The sequence below is a fragment of the Anser anser genome, assembly GCF_964211835.1.
Source record: "Anser anser genome assembly, chromosome: 13".
Taxonomy (NCBI): domain Eukaryota; kingdom Metazoa; phylum Chordata; class Aves; order Anseriformes; family Anatidae; genus Anser; species Anser anser.
In genome coordinates this window covers 4,079,681-4,094,717 of record NC_139734.1, presented here as the reverse complement: position 1 = coordinate 4,094,717, position 15,037 = coordinate 4,079,681, and positions in this window count along the sequence as shown.

Sequence of the window (15,037 nt, the reverse complement as noted above, 5' to 3'; positions counted from 1 at the left end):
GCTTTCATACTTAATGTGTCATGTCATTTATTAAGGTGATAAATTTGATGTTGGTAATTGGCTAAGTCCTGCTTGAAGTTCTGTGCTGTTTTAAGGTATCAGCCAAGAGTTAAATAGCTGTGATGCTTTCCTCTTTCACTGTACATGACCTTACATTCAAGAATATTAGCCAGGCCACATCTAAAACTTTTCTACAATCATGTCTTATGCTGTGACTATTCTCTTTGCTACAGAAAGAATTAATAATCCAAAATGCCATGTGTATTTAGTATATTGAGCTTGACTTAATACTCATCTTCACATTGGGGTTGTTTTCATTTCTAATAGAGAAGTAGTCCCCAGTCTAGTAAACGCCTGAATACATGCTTAAATGTGTTTGTGGTTTGTTTTGTTTTGTTTTTCTCTCCAGCTGGCTTTAGTGAGGCTGCTTTTATGTTGTAGCTCCATAAAGTATATCTCAAGCTACCTCTGTTGTGCAGAGCCCTCAGTGATTTCACAGTGTGTTGTGTTTAAACTGATTCCAGGTATCTTGAATTGTACATGGTGAATCTTCTGTGAGAAACACGCATCAATAAAACTCTACAAAATTAAAATATGGGCATAGAGGTATGCTAATATGGTATATGTTGTTTTTACCCAAATACTATTCTTTAGCTTCAGTGCTGTTAGTCTAGCACATCTGGTACCTTGCACTAGATTTAAAACTGAGCATCTCTGCCATTTATGTTGGAAAGTAAGGAGAATAGGACAGGAGAAAGATGTGTTTGAGCATTTATATTGCTAATGATTAAAATCACAGACTGCTTCAACACTTTCTGCTCCTTAGAGATCTTTCTGTGCGTGATTTTTTTCAGGTGTTTTTGCAGCAATGATCAGATGGGTAAACACCGAGCAAAGATGGCAAGCAAAATATGATGCATCTTTCCTAGTGAGATGATAGAAAGAAAAGAAGCAAGTCGTAGTAGAGTGGGTCCATCTAATCTAGCTCTCCAGAGCTAGACAGTTACCCAGCTTGGGCACTCAGAGAGGAGAGCATAATTAGGGCCTGCTGCTTGAGAAGTAGCATGGAAATAGGAAGCAGTGGAAACACTGTAGTAGAAAGTAGGGTCTCTAAATGAAGAAACACTCAGCACTGGCACTTAAACATGGCAATTCAGTAGTCCACAGTCACCTATGCCACCATGTATTTACTGGGCCTAAATTTACCAGGCACCTCTGTTTTGGCCTGGAAGGTTCTGAAGTGTTGTGTTGTGCATGCAACGGCACCAGCCCGGCTCTCAGCAATTTAGTCTTTGAATCTTGTCATCTGGAGGAGAGACACAATGACGTTGGCGGTTCCAGTTCCTGCTCCCAAAGTTGTTTTTGGGTCGCATATCAATGAATTAAGAGAGGAGGGACAACAACATGAGGTGGCCTCTTTCTACTGAGTAGTGGGTGGTTCTTCCTGTTTGTTTCCCATCTGTGCTGAGCCTGGGATTCCTCTGCATCGTGTGTTAGAACCTTAATAGGGGTTGTAAAGGGTGTGTGGTTACCTGCAGCTGCAGATAACACCATGGTCCAATGGTCAGGATATTCTTGGGAAAGCTAAGAGATAATGGTTTGAATCCCCTTGGGCTATGAGGAAGGATTTGATTTAAGCTCTGTAACTTCTTTTGTGAGTACTCCAGTTTTAGACTGTGGTGGAAACTGCGTGTCATCACTGTAGTTCCATGGAGCCTGGGGGAAGGATCCTGAGTTCTGAAGATGGGTGAGCACATGCATGCCCTAGTGTGCTTCAGGGCTGCTCTGTTCTCAACATACAGGGATTTCCATGCCTCCTTTCTGAGAACAGGGGATCTGACCCTAGTCCTGTGGTCGATAAACTGACATCTGGAGATTACTGCATCTATTGTGCTGGAGACTGTGAGGTTTCATGTTGTTGTTGTGGCTCTTTTTTTTTGTTGTTTTTGTTTTTACTTTTTCAAAAGTTAGTAAGAAGGCCTTGTAGCAGAGAAGTGTGGATCAAAGACACTGGTCTTTTCAAAAGAAAGTTTGGCTAATGTTTTTATAAACTCATTAAAGGGATGAAATTTAAAATCAGGAGAACGTGCTTGACAGAAGGGCTCTGTTGTTAAAAAGAGTTTCATTTTTGTGAGGCTGAGCAGAAGTTTTAAGCAAGAGAAGATTCTTAGAGGAAGCTGAAAGCTGCAGGGATGATTATCATCTCACTGGGGCTTCATGCAGATGACAATTATGGGAAGACATCTGTTAAAAGCATGCACGAGAGACCCTTGTGAGCAAGGGACAGAAGCTTCTGCACTAGGCAGGTATGGAAGCAACACTGACTAAAATAAATAACAGGACAGATGTGCCTGAGAGAACACCATGAGAAATTATTTTTTATCTGTCAAGTCATAGTGGATATGCTCTAGAAATTCTGGTAAAAGTTAACTATGTAAAACAGGCAAGTAAGTCACTTCAACAGCAGCTTGAGTTTAACTCTGATTTCTCCAGAAAGAAGTAACTGACCTGCAAACTAGGATTTAGTCACCTTGATGGGTGAAGCTGTGTAAGGCACAGATCAAATCAAAGTTGTCAATGCCTGTTGTAGTGTGGGTGTGCAAGCAAGGAAGGTAGGGAAAATAGTTTCAAGTGTAGATTAGGGGGAAAGAAAGGAACCAGAAATGAGCATTAGTACCAGATAAAAGGGACGTGAGTTGCTATGCAGAGAAAACCAAGTGAGATCCATTTGCCTCTACTTAAGTCACAGTAGGCCCAGCTGGCCTCCAGCTCCTTCACCAGAAGGGCACTGATCCCCTGGATGATCTGGCTTTCGCCTCTCTTAGTGTATGCAAGTCAGGGACTTTGCATCTGGCTTCTCTTATCTCAGCGTGTGGCCAAGCAGCAGCTGGAACTGATCCTATATTTTGGTCAATGCTCATTTCTATGTAGGTAGAGTCAGGATCCTATTTCATGTGTCTGTCAGTATTTACAGTGGCGAGACACAGTAACTAAGTTTCTGCTGCCTACCATCTTAAGGTGTTGCCATAACACTGTATGCATATTTCAATTTGGGGAATCTTATCTAAGGAATCCTTTTGCTGAATTTCATTCACCTCTTTTTGAAACTGCATTTGACCTGTAATATAAAATATTGAACGGTCATTCTCATAGGAGGAAAGAAAATGGCAGAGAAGCTCCAGAGTTCAGATTAAAATAAACAGCGTCCTTATCACTTGCACTGCTTTTAGCCAATCACCTTCTTAGCATTTTGTATCTTGTGGTTGGAGTTGCATCTGTTTTGTTTTGTTTTCTTGTTTTAATAGAAAGCCTGAATGGAGAAGGTAGCTATACTTTGTTGTTGTTGTTATTTAACCTGGCAATCAAAGGTGTTTAATGCACGTTATGTGATAAATACGTGACAAGTAAGAATGGTAATCATGCATTGTTATTTTTTCCTGCTCATTTTCAAATTAATACAGTACTCTAAGTCAGCACTGTCAGCTCTTATTCTGGAATCACTGGTTTCTACAGTGCATTTCTTTAACCATTTCACAAGCTTAGTTTGATGTGTTTAAGTGAAAATTAACACATGGGACTCCCATAAATACTAAAAGAAATGATGCACCCAGACTGTATTGTCTGAATCCAAATGTTAGAGAAATTACAGCATATGGGGATCCAGAGTTTGTTTGAGCCATTGTTGACCCAATAATTCACAAAGTGAATGTTAATGAAGTGCTTATTTATTTATGTATTTTTATTGAAGAAAGGCTAGCAGGAGAAGTGGCAGCATGGGCTACTCTTGTAAAGATTAGATCCGTAAATTATGCAAGTTAAAGATTTAAAATATCTGAAAATATGAAGAATGAATACACAGATTTTCTAATTATTATTTTAGATGAAAGAATAAATAACATATTGTGTAGAAGGAGATGAAGCAACACTGATAGATGAGTTCAGGAGCCATGGTACAGCACGCTTACTGTGACCAGTGGCAGCTGTTGTTTGGTACACTTCTTTACCATGCCAAAAAGGGACATCAGCTGTTTTTAGGAAGTCCTCTGAGCCCGTGACTCATGAGATTCAATCTGTAATAACTTTTCCAAATTGCCACAATGAATATTTGACTTGTTGAACTCAGAGTATATGGCAGTCATATTCTAGAAAGAGGGAGAATTATGTTGTAGTGTGCAAGGATTCATAGGGATTCAATATACCACACTGCAAGAGACAGTCACCACTGAAATGTGTGCTGCTTTATTGGTCTTCTCTGTGATGTCTTTCATTGTGTACACTTGGTGTGGTGATTTTCCAGAAGGGTTTTAGTGCATTGGGTTTTAGCTGCATGCCTGTGCTCTGTGCCCTTGAACATACACTTACATTTTTATTGTTTGACTGCTTAACTCTTTTTCACACACACACACACAAGTAGTAGATAAAGCCTTGATACATTTTATCTTCTGTATAACTACCTAAAAATATTCGTTAGGCTTCATGTCGCTGTTATTTTGGAGTTTAATAATTGATCATCTGTATATTCTCCTCCCCACCCTTACCCCACCAAGGCAGTAAAGCCAGTGATTTGTTAGCACTGAAAGTTTGAGAGCCTCTGAAGGATATTTCAGTGAAATTATGAAATATCTGTTCTCTAATAACAGATTAATTCTCTTTGGGAGGTGTGTGGAGAAGATTCTCTTTAATGGTAGAATTTCTCAGGTGAGCTCAATAGCCTCCCTTCATCATTTTAAATCTTTGCACATCATTGTACGTACAGCGCTTCAACAAACAATTCAGTTGTTCCTCACGTCACTCACAACTTCCCATCTGCTTGTTTTGCCCTTTGAGTCTTCTGGCTTTGGTTTTAAAGTGGAGAGAAGATAGATACTTCAATGGAAGTTTTTAAATCCCAAGAGTGAAAAAAATTTTGCTTTGATTTGCATTCCTGCATATCTTCTGTAGGGAATATGTACTGGACATGGAGAGCTAACCTCTTCAACAGTATGCCAATCAACTCAGAGTTTACTCTCCCTTTGTCTTGTCCAACAACATTACTATTTTATGTCCTATTCCATTTCACTAACAACATATTATTCTTCAATGAGTTCAGCTTTGTTTTAACTCTTTCCAGATGTCACTTCTTCTATCTCATCTTTTCTGTGTTTGTGACAACTGCAATCCAGAGAAACTTTCAAAGAGGTTTTTAACTACATTTCTTTGTTGTTCTGCAGCCACTACAGCATGAGCTCGCTGGTCCCTTAGACAGCACAAGAATGTTAAGTTCTTGTAGGGCAGCATTTTGAAGTCTTAGTCTTGTTAGAAAGGAAAAGGTGTTATTGTGTTTTTAAATGAAGAAATAACATGTCAGCATGTTTAGTTTAATTCCCTGTTGGTTTGATAGCAGTGGAATGATCCACTCTTGCACTTGCCATCAGCAAATCCATAGAGTTGCTTATTAAGAGATTTACAGGTAGGGGTAACATCTTTAATTAGACTAAGTATAGTTGGGAAAAAAAGCAGATAAGCTCTCAGGCACAGAAGTAGTTCTTCAGGTCTGAAACAGAAGCAGCAAACTTCAAAGCAAAATTCAGGTTGGAAGCAACTGCTCTGACTTAATTAAAGAATGACCTACAAAATACTTTTGCAAGTCTAGAAACTCCAATTCATAACATAGTAGATACCAAAAGCTATAGACTCACTGGAGGTGCTATTTTGCTGGCCCATTACCTGCACCCCCTGCCTGCCCCCACCGGCTATGGAGGTCACCTTGCTCCACCAGGTATAAATTATCTCTAGCTCTTGCCCCTGAAAGGCAACCGCCTCTCCTCCCTGCTGAGTCTCTTTGACTCCCCAGGTACACCTTCCTCTTCTCCTGCATAGTCTAATACATATTTAATGATATTCTGAGTAATTGTTCTCAATATCTTAATTACAGTTTGCTTTATACTTTTCTCCTTTTGTTTCAGACCTTAACTAGGACTTGTGTGCCAAAAAACTTGTCTGCTTTTTCCAAACCTATTGGTCTCATAAAAAGTATTACCTTGATCTATAAAGCCTAGTTGTGACTGTATTTTTGGACCATATACCTATAATGACTTTGGAGACTTAATCCCTTCCTCCCCCCATAACAGATTAAGAAAGTATAAGGTTATTTTTTTTAGAATTAGTTGCATTATTTTGTGCTCCTTCTTTCTTCATTTGGTAAAGTGGTGTACAATCATAAACATTACTGTACATGTTAAATGTTCCTGCACTTTAATGTAATATGAACAACTGTCTGATGAAACAGTTGTTTAATTTCTTTATAAAATACAAATCAAAACACTTTTCAAGGGTAAAATAAGCATTTGTTTTATGATATTACTGCATAAATCTATATACCTACAAATTACGTACTATAATTTGAGGACTTCTTTTCTGTGATATTCAGTTTCTTTCTGTCAGAAAGCGATGGAAAAAGAATCATAATCATATTCGTTGTGATGAGACATCTGACAGCCCTGTGCATCTACAAGTAGTTTTCAGAATCCTGAAATATTATCTATCTATTTATTTATTTATTGTACAAACTGTTTTGATATGGGGTACAGACAGAACTCCTGATTAGTGTAACTAAGCCATGGTGAAAGTCCATGCTGCACAAGTGGATGTAGCAGGAAAACCGGTGGGCACATTATCTCATTTGGAAGAGTATATTGATTTGAAATTACATGAGTCAAATTAAGGTCTTATTTCTAATAGGAACGTGATGTGAAGGTGCCTGTCATGTTATGAACATGAAAATATTTCAGATTAGAGAACAAGAAACCTTCCTAAGGGCTGCAAGAAATGTAAGGGTTTTTATTTTAATGCCTTTTTTTTTATATATATACCTGAAAATCCCCACTTAAAGATAAGTATAACAGTTTTCCTAAACTGTTTACCAGCAATAGCTGGAAAACAATAGTGTGAATTTAGTGTGATTTTTTGACAGTGTTATTAACTAACTTTCAAAGAGCAGCTCCATTAACCTATTTAGAGTGAGACTCTAAAACATTCATCCCAAGTGCAGGTGGTTCCATTTTTCAGTATCAGTCATGTAAATGATCCAATAGCTACACTTATTGCGAAGAAAATTTACCATCAAATCTTGAGATATTATGTATCAGGCTACAATTTGTTCTTGTAAAAGAACCTGATGTTTTCTCAGATTACTTTGTTCTGGCTCATGCCTCCTCTACCAAAATCACTGTTTCATATTCTAAGTGAATCAACTAAAGTTAATGCTATTGTGGGAAAGAGGTATGTGGAATAGTCCATCTGGCAGTGAGCTGAAGTGGTAAGTCTCTCCTCACATTTTCTCACCACTAAGCTTTGATAAGAATAGTTATGGAAAAAAAATATATACTACCAAATACTTGAAACATCTATGTATATCCTCAAGTTTTCAGAGAAAACAGAAGTTAGAATAAGATTAAAAAAAAAAAAAAGTGATTTGTCACATAATTTAATTGAAGTTTTGTATATTATGATCTGCAGCATACTGCAAAATAGAAAAATATATATAATAATGTGCATAAATTTATGTATTCTACTGTGAAGGTACAAGCTTACTTGTGTACATCAGGGCAAGTTTTTCAGCCAACAGTTTCTGTAGATTACTTGTACAGTGAAAATATGTGAAGTTCATCAGTGGTCACTAAAAATTTTTTTTTTTAAAGTAGAAATAAATAATGAATTAAAAAAAAAAAAAGTCTGGATGATCTTTAAAACCTCTGATACAACATACATGAAGTCCAGCCTCTCTCTCCTCTCCCTCAAGCTCCCTGAGAGGTACTTTCTGACACAATATTTTTACCAAGGTAGAAAAAAAAAAATCTGTTAATAATGAATGCCTCCGTACTTTCAAATACCTACAGGAATATTTCTCTGTAATTCGTTGTCAAAAGTAATAACTGTCTAAGAATCAGGAGAGAAGAAAATAGCTTGTGGTACTGTGAAAGTTTTGATGCTTGCTTGCTTCTCTAATCATGATTCAGTGCCTAAGGTCCACCATAAAAATACTTTCTCTGACCGATTCCTAAAGGGGGAAATCAATTGGTTTAAGGTTTTTATGAAATTCATTTGCTTAACTGAAACCTAAACACAATGGTAATTCAAACAGAGCTATTTAGCTTGCAGGGTTTTTGTTTGTTTGTTTGCTTTTGCGGGGGGGTTATTTTTTTGAAAAGTCCTGTGTCCTAGAATTGTTACCAGGTACAGGAAATATAAAACAGTGTGTTTTGTATGCTAGTAATAACGTGTAGCCTATTCTTTTGAAAGAAAGCATAAATAATTTCTAAAATACTGCCTTAAAGCTAATATATTGGTACTGAGCCAAGGGACTTCTTGAAATAAATATGCAGTATTCTATACTTGTATCTATTATTTTTTGAAGGCATTAGGGTGTCATTTTTAGGCTATTGATTACATGCTGGATGAGTTATATTATTTTTTTTTTCTCTGCTTGTAACCCAAAGCTTCTGTCAAGCTGAGCTGCTGAGCTGAGCTGTTCTTTGATTTATATTTCTTGTCAATAAAATGACCAGGGTAGCTATCTCATGGATTTGGGAGGCCTCACTTTTAATTTCTGTAAAATAAAATTAACCGATGGGTATTCATAGGGAAATGCAACTTTTTTATTTGTGTGCATTTCTGCATATACTTTGTATGCCATGTTGTTTGTGAAATTCAACCTCTTGACTTACTGACTCCTGTAAAATTTTGGATTTCAGTTTGCATGCATTATCTAAATACATGGTAAAATGCTACAGAGGCTGAGAGTTTCTCAGATAGTATAGAAACTAGCATGCAGGCATTACTGGCAGGGTCCTCAGATTTGGCTGGCCATACAGCTGTGGAATATAGAAAAGACAGACTTTCCACCAGCATCACTTACTGCTAATGGGACTATGTGGGGCTTCCCAGCACACCCGTAAGTAGTTCTTCAGTTGTCATTATTTCTCCACGTGTATGCATGGACATTTTGTTGGCATCCTTTCTTTCCATACTGCATGGAAAGACTTTCTGCTGAATTCTGTGGGATGACGAGTCTAAGGGAATGTTGATTGCAGTATTATGACTTCCTTCCGAAGCAGGATCATGCTGTCCCACCACCCTGACCATGTGTATGTTTATTTGTTAAGAGGAAATATGTGGCAAGGGCTCAAGATATATGTTTTGCTTGAGAACATTTAATAAAATGTTTTGTCTTCAGTATTACGTAAGTAATTAAAATTCAGCTAGTTTTGAAATTGGTAGGCTGGTCATGATACTAGTTTAGGTATCTTTGTATTAATAGGCTAAGTAAATAACTGGAGCACATAAATCATCAAGAGCCCAAAGAAATCCAAATGTGGAGTTCAGAGGTAAATTTTTGGGTATCATTTAATATTAATGGGAAATCTACCCTAGCAAATTTAATCTAAAGGTCAGTCGAATCAGACAGTTAAATAGAAAGACAGTCCAGCTTTAGACCTGCCTTTCCTGAATTATAAAAGGTGTCATTTATGTAGGACGTGTTCTAGAATGTTTGAAATTCCGCTGACAACTCTGTCCTTTTTTGAATACGTGCCTATTAATGAAGAAGCTTGAAAAATATCTCACTGGTTAATGAAGTCCAGTGTATTGACTTAATCTGAGTTTAGTTTTCTTCTCTTGCAGCATATCTCCTCTAGCCAGAAGCCTCCCTCCATAGGCTGAGTGATTCTAGTTTCCCTTGTCAGTCACCACAATGTGAGTACCCTTTTTTGAGTCTCAAGGTTTTCTGAAAGGTTGTCCCTGTTCTAGATTTTGAAGGCTTATAAATACTTCTCAGATAATGCAGAGCAAACATTGCCCGATCTCTTCCACTTGTAAGAAAGAATTTAATTTCAGGTGGTTTTATTCTATAAATACCAAAACGAACTACAATTACATGCTTGTCAGCCCACAGTGTGTTTGATCCCATTCTGACCTAGATGTGTACTGGGCAAAAGGGATGTGAAATGCTTCCAGAAGCATACGACTGCATTGAATTTGCATAGGCCAGATAAAATTATCACACAATGCATAAAGTAGTGAAGAACCCAAAGCAGATGGATATATTAGAGATGAAGAAGAAATGGAGTTTATTCAAGGATACTTGAAAGCTTATTGTTGAATTATTTTAGAGCCTTAAGGTGTAAGCAATTACTGGTGGATTTAGGTTGAGGCATAATCCAAATATTTAAGCACTTGTTGCAATATCCAATAAACCCACTTACCAGTCATTCTATGGCTTTTCACTTAAACATTGTCATACCAAATAAAACACAGCTTGTACCTTTTGAGTGATGAGGGTAATTCAGAGAACAGGCATATTGTCTCACTGGGCTTTGTGAAACACTCGGCACACTGAGCTACCCTGAGAAATCAGAGAGGCGTAGTAAGCCTGACCATTCTCTGTGTGTGTGGGAGGACGTTTGAGAGCATTTCTTTATTTCTTTTTTGGTCCTGCTTTTCCTTTCTTTTAAGCATGCTCATTACTGCAAACAGATTTTTTATTTTTTACTTGATGTTGCTTACATTCATTGTTACAACAACACTGAGATAGATACTTGGCTTTTTTTTTTTAATAGTATGTATTTGTGCATGTGAATAGACTACATTTGGACTCTATGTACTTAGCATTATAAAACGTTTCTAATTCATGTATTTCCATGGGATTATAAGAGTAGCACTTCTGAAAAGTTACTTAGTGTAATTTCATAGCTTTGTGTTAGAATGGGCTTTTTGATAGCCTAGAACATTCGCACAAAAATAGAAGTAGACCTACAGCTCAGAGACCTGAGGCAGTTGTCTCATCTCAAACATCACTTCAGTCAAGTCATTCCTCAGTCTGAAATATTCTAATGCCTATAATTTTCCTGTCTTCCTTTTAGGAAATAAGAAGTATTTGTTGCACTAATTCATTATAGGGAGGAGATGTAAACATTTTTAGAACATGGAGAAAAAAAGAGTATTTTGCTCCCATAGAGAATAATACATACTTCAGAAAAGGTGAATGTCTGGCCCGTCAGATATTCTTTAAGATAAAATATTATCTGCTTTGCTCTTCTGGTAGAGTGAAAAATGTTTAGTATAAGTTTTTCAAGGCATGAACACAGTTTGGAATTTGCCTTCCTGTGAATATATCTTTGAAGGGAGCATTTAATAAAAGTGAAATACTTCGTTTCTTCTGAAAGCTTTTCTACTTTTTCTTACTAGTGAAAACGAAACTTTAAAGCTGTAAGTTATCTTTTGCAACTGGATATCTGTAACCAGGCAATCTGAGGAAAAGAGGAAAAAAGAAAAAAAAGAAAGAAAGAGAAAGAGATACCTGATTAAGGATTCTTTTTAAGTTACTGCTGAACTAGTGTTTGGGGTATTGCACGATTTTGGTCGATACCCACTTTGGCAAGAAAAGAAGCTTTTCATTCTCAGCATTTATGGCTTCACCTAGACTGTTCCTAAGTGGGTACTACAGTAATCAGAGGCAGCTTGTTGGAGTTGTTCTTGGATAATAATTTCAGCGTGTGCTTCAATATTTCATTTTGTTCTGATTTATGATGACTTTGTTTACCTGGGCAATTTCAATAATTTGGGGGTTGTTTTTAATGACTCTCTTGTTTTTAATGACTCTTACAGTTAAACAGAATTCATAACAGAGAATAGAGAGGGAAGCCTTTGTTTGTACTTGATCATATCTATCCATTAGTTACTCACACTAAAATGTCGATCCAACATTTAAGTGAAAAATAGGCTCTAGCAAGGTGTGTTTTATGCATTCCACTCTTATATTTTGCAATGCTCCAACTTATAGAAATTGTGATTGTTAATTTACTGTTATTTTAATAGTATGGGCCTATAGTTGGATAATGTAAGTGGGAAAATGTCAAATTAATTATTTGTCTATTTGCTGCTTGAAATTGTTCTCTGGTAACATCTCAGCATTGATAAGCTTAATCATCTACAGTTAATATAGGTTTAATTTTCTGTCTTTATTTACATTAATCTACTGTAATTTTTGTACTACTCACATTCCATGTTTTTTCCCCCACACCTAGCAAATACGTTTCCATTGCCAAGTGATTCTTGCCCCATGACTGGGGCAATATAAAGATGAAGTATAATTAAAAGACATTAAATAGGGTTTTTTGTTTTTTTTTTTTTTTTCCTCAGAGGTCACCTCATCTTTCATTATAAAATGGTTTCCTATCTCATATTATCAAAAACGTTGAATAATACTATAGTGTGAACTAATATAGCACTGATTCCATCTTTTTAGAGGTATTTCAGGTACTTGCTTGTTTCTAACCCCAGAATCCTATCTTGTATTTGCAAATATAGAGTATTGTGTTTTATCATCAAATGGTTCTTGAACACTTAATAAGTTATATTTAATACTTAATCTAACTACTGTGTATTTTTTGAAGTATATGACATCTTATTCCACATTTTTGATCCCTGCAAGGATCGTCTTGCATCCCTCTTGTTTCTGAGCAGTCACATGCACTATTAGTAGCTTGTGGAATACACGAGTATTGGCCGTCATGAGTGAGCCTGAGATGAAATTGTTTCTCTGTTGAAATCAGTAAGAGTTATGTCATTGTATTCACTGGGTCTTAGAATTTCATCTAATGTGCTGCAAGAGTTTGTTCTTGAAGAAAACATTAAGGAAAAATATGTGTTTTGAGCTTCCCTGGGTTTGTTTCATAAGGCAGAGTTTTGCGGGTGTTTTCATCGTTCCTGAACATTCATAAATCAGGAAATACAAAATCATTTTTTTTCTGCTACTGTCATACCAAACTGTGATGAGATTATGATTTTCCCAAGTTTTCTGACATTTCAGTGTATTCACAGTTTCTGAAAACTTCTGCATGGGTGTTATTACATAAGGTACCTGGAGAGTCATTATCATTTCGTGTCTGGCTATATCTATATCAGAAAAACTGGGACCTGCACTTGTCACAGGTGTGCATCGCAGCACTGATAGAAATTATAGTGTAAGAAGGGCTTGAGTCTGAAAACATTTGAAATCAGTACTAATGGAATCACAAGTCATTTCCCTGCTTATAAAATTCTGTATCTTATTGTTAACACTGTTTAAATGCTCACAGTTTTAATTATCTTTACTGGAAACATCCTGCTAATGTGGCTATTTTGTGAGGTTGGATGCAGTTGTCAGCTTCCACTCTTATATTAATTCCAAACATGTTCCATATCAAGAAGTTTTTGGTTTGGAGATAAAAACAAACAAAAAGATTGTACAGTTATTATTTTATTCAAGAAATCAGAATTGCCTTAAGTATAGATGGTTTTTCTTATGTCCCAAAAAAGGGATGATGGTGAATAAAGATATAATTGGTCACAATGAATGAGAGTTCTGTTCTCTATCCTGTATTTGGTACATATGTGGAGAAACAGTAAGATACAGGCAATATTAAATCATCTAAAATTTAGTAGGCAATCTGTAATTCTTGCCAGTACAGTTATTATGATATGTATTTATTAACAAAGGAGCAGATTAGCTTTTGGGATTTCCATCCCAGGGAACAGTGGAAGCTTTGGTGTTTATTTTCTTTCAGACCAGTACGGGAATTCAAAATAACAAAAGCTCAGATGGAAATGCCAGCTTTCAAACACTTTTTCTTAAAAATTAAAAAAAAAAAAAAGGAAAAAAAGAAACACTGAATCTGCTTCAAAAATGTTCTACTTAAGTGCCTTTCTGCCAGTGGTTTAATGTTTTATTCACTCTAAATTGCATAATAATTTCATTTTTTAATAACATTTATGATTTTATGTAGTTCAAAACCATATAACTAGATGTTGGCATTCACAAAGCCAGTGGATGAAGAAAAACTTTTTTCATAGACCTATCAGGCACATGCGGTCAGCGGGAGTGCCGCATGTCTGACTGTGCTTGTGTTACCTTGCCATTGTGCTTCCATTTCATGAGCTTACAGGGCACTTCTGCAACTTCCCTCTTTCCCTCTGCTTCAGCTGTGGTTGGTAAACCTTATCTGTGCTACAGGCAGTGCTGTCTACTGGGACCTTGAAAAGAACAGTTCATTAACGACACCTCATTGCTGCCTCTCTCCCTGCCTCTCTGGTCATTCCCCATTGAGTACACCTGTGTGCACCTGCCCGTTTTACGTGACCCCACTTTGTAGGGGGCTGAGAAAGATATGCTGAGGGTTTTTCATTCCTGACCTCATTCATTATAACGCTGACTGAATCAAACCTCAATATACCTTCTCATCAGTCTTGCTGGAGGAAAGGGGAAAAAGCCCAAACTGAAAATGGTGGAGCTGGTGTGAGATGCACAGTACCCAAACAGTGGCATTGTTTGGCTTGCTAATGTTTATACTGACAGGTTGATGCTTGTATATGTTTATGTATATATAACATATATATAAGAAATTTCCTATTGGATAATATTTCAGAGGGTTTTTTTTTTTGAGTTAGAAGGAAATTCTCACTGATTTTCTGTTCTCTAACACTTGGCTAATCAAACCCATTTGAAGAACCTCCTTAATCCACCTCCTGAATGTGCTCCCCACCAGGTGAGTGTGCACCATCCCCAGTGCTCTGGCGCAGCCTCTCAGCTGCTGAGGCCCCCCCTGCCCCCAGGAGCACATCCCCAGGGGGAGAAGCCCTCTTGAGCTTTTTCTCCATCTCATTCCCCAGGGTTCCCCTTCCAGGTGAAGGCAAGTACAAGTACGTTAGGCAAAACGTGGTGTCGTGTACTGGTGAGGAGAAAGGATTTTCAGTGATGTTGCATTTTACTGATAACCACAAGAAGTCTAAAACAGGTTGCAAATTAATGTGGGGTGGGTCTCTTTCTCTGCAATTTTGTACCTGTTTCTTTAACCCTATATGTAGTTTAGAAATATTTGAAAGGTAGTATGTGGAACGGTCCTGAGAGCAATCCTATTAGAAAGGAAAGTTTCTTCAACATAAATTTTGAAACTCCCCTTACAATATTCACACTTTTCAGTTATTAAAAATCCCCCCCCCCCCAAAAAAAAAAAAAAAAACA